General features: G+C 45.0%; 1 protein-coding gene across 2 annotated transcripts in view; it reads left to right on the forward strand.

The window, feature by feature from the left end:
* Positions 1-2,500, forward strand: part of LOC134467975 (growth arrest-specific protein 7-like) — a 109,063-nt gene that overhangs the window by 25,076 nt on the left and 81,487 nt on the right. The window lies entirely within an intron of this gene.

Raw genomic sequence — 2,500 nt, forward strand, 5'->3', positions numbered from 1 at the left:
TTCATGTGAATCATGGGGCAGTGAAGCCGAAAGGGAGGAACAAAGGGGTAAGTTGTCCTAAGTTCAGGGAGAAAGGGGGCCCCCAGAATTGGGTCCTCATTACATTGTTTGGGTTGGGGGCCCAACCAAAACGCTCAGTGTCCCTGCGTGGGGGGGTGTCGTGCTTTGCAAGGCCCTGGTTGTGTTTTTGAGGAGACCCACACTGACAGGAAACAAACGGCGTTGGCGAACTTTCGCCCTCGCTGGAAAGTGACACTGATGGGGCTTCTGGGACGCTCGCTACAGGGTTGTCAGGACTCAGGAGGACATTTCCTTTTTCCTCCCTTCCCTCGGCCTTCATGAACCCTCTCTTGCTCTCTCTTTGGTGAGAGCAAATAAAAAAGAGAGATAAAATAAATTACATTAGACGTTTTTTTTAAAGATTTTTGTGGGTCTTTTTCGACCTTATTTGATAGGACAGTGTGAGAGGTGGACAGGAAGCGAATTGGGAGAAAGACGGGGAGGGTCGGCAAAGGATCCGGGCTGGGAATGGAACCCGGGTCAGCCACATGGGAGGCAAGTGCCGTACTGGTTGGCCATGGCAGGTCCAAAATTACATTAGACTTAGCAGATGCTTTTATCCAAAGCGACTTACAGTGATTGGTATACAGGCTATTGGTTACAGTCCCTGCTGCAATGTGAGGTTTGGTGCCTTGCTCAAGGACACTTCAGCTGTGAATGGAGGAGGTCATGTGGGATTTGAACCTACAACTCCCAGATTGAAAAAAACAATAGGCCATGGCTGCCTCAGATAAGAGAGCAAGCCACCCCTCCTCCTAATCTGACTTTAGTGTTATAGGAAACATAATCTCTGTTTTTTACAAAACATCAGTGAGATACTCTAGGGTCTCCAATGTGTTTGTCTTTCTCTCTCAGCACATTCAAGAAAAAAACACGAATACCGGTATTTTGAAAATATAATACTACATTTTGACGAAATTTCCAAATACGGGCAGTATGACAGTACAAGACTCTACCATTCCTAACATGAGAATAGCTGAGTATTCGGCTACGCAACCTCGCAGCACTTTGCTGACACTTAGGTTACAGTCTCCAGGTCCAACTCTTGGCATGCATACATCTGATCTGTAAGTAATAATCTAGATCAGAGGTGGGCAAGCTAAGGCCCAGGGTTCAAATGTGGGACGCAGAGCCAATATATCTGGCCCTCAGAGTCTTTACAAGAGAGTCTTTTTTTGGTCTTTTACGACTTTATTGATGATAGGACAGTTTGAGAGGTGGACAGGAGGCGAACAGGGAGAGAGACGGGGAGTGATCAGCAAAGCACCCGGGCCTGGAATTGAACCTGCATGGGTCGGCCACATGGTAGACGAGTACCCTACCGGTTGGCCACGGCAGGGCCTAGAAAGACAACTTTTAAATTCGAATTCTTATAATAGCTATCCAAAGACCGTGGTCTTGCAGGTCTGAGAGTAGTCAAGCACATAGGCAACTGTCGTATTCATCTAAATACATTTCATTACAATGTGAGAAATGTCAGTGTACATTATTTTATATTATTGACACAGACAAGTTGTCTGCGACATCTGGCCCTTCTGTCAATATTCTAAACCCAATGTGGCCTGTGGACTAAAATAATTGCCCTCTCCTGATCTAAATCCTAGTCCTCCTCAAATCATGTCCAGTTGCATAATCGCCCTGCCCTGTCTTTAGACCTTAAGTGCATTGACTGGTCACATTGGACCTATGATTTCCCTGAGTCAAATATCCTTTATAATCATTCTCAAGCAGGGATGAATACCAATCACTGGCCACTTTATTAGCATGCATATACCGTACCTCTGATCTGTAAGTAATTATCTAGATCCAGCTCAATCCTCCATTCACTGCACCTCAAATCGTGGCCAGTTGCATAATCAACCTGCCCTGTCTTTAGCCCTTACAATCGCCCTGCCCTGTCTTTAGCCCTTAAGTGCATCGACCGGTCACATCAGACCTATGATTTCCTCGAGTCAAATATCCTTTATAGTGATTCTCAAGCAGGGATAAATACTATATAGCAAGTCAAATATCCTTCTTAGTCATTCTCCAGCAAGGATAAATATATTTAGTTGAACGAGGGAGCGAGCGAGGGAGGGAGGGCGGATGTGGATGGAGTTACCCGTGGACCACTGAAGCCTGTTTTTAGCCCCATCAAAGCAGAGGCAATACTGTAATGCCCCGTGTAATTACATTTAGTCGTAAGTCATCGATGTTGTCATTTGTTTCTGTTTAATTTCTAACTGTGGCTGAGCGAACCCCATTGGAAGACGGTTAAGGTTGCACCAGACACTAATGTACTTTGTATTGCTAAATATAAACTCAGTTAGCATAGAATAAACAAAGGGCTATTTTTTGCCCTTTCAGGGGGGACTGGACTTAAATAGCACTCACCGTATTGTATTGTGTTGAGTTTAGAACTGAGAACTCCCGAGAACTTTTCTTTGAGGAAAACCGTACA

This window comes from Engraulis encrasicolus, chromosome 17, assembly GCF_034702125.1.
Source record: "Engraulis encrasicolus isolate BLACKSEA-1 chromosome 17, IST_EnEncr_1.0, whole genome shotgun sequence".
In the NCBI taxonomy this organism is placed as follows: Eukaryota; Metazoa; Chordata; class Actinopteri; order Clupeiformes; family Engraulidae; genus Engraulis; species Engraulis encrasicolus.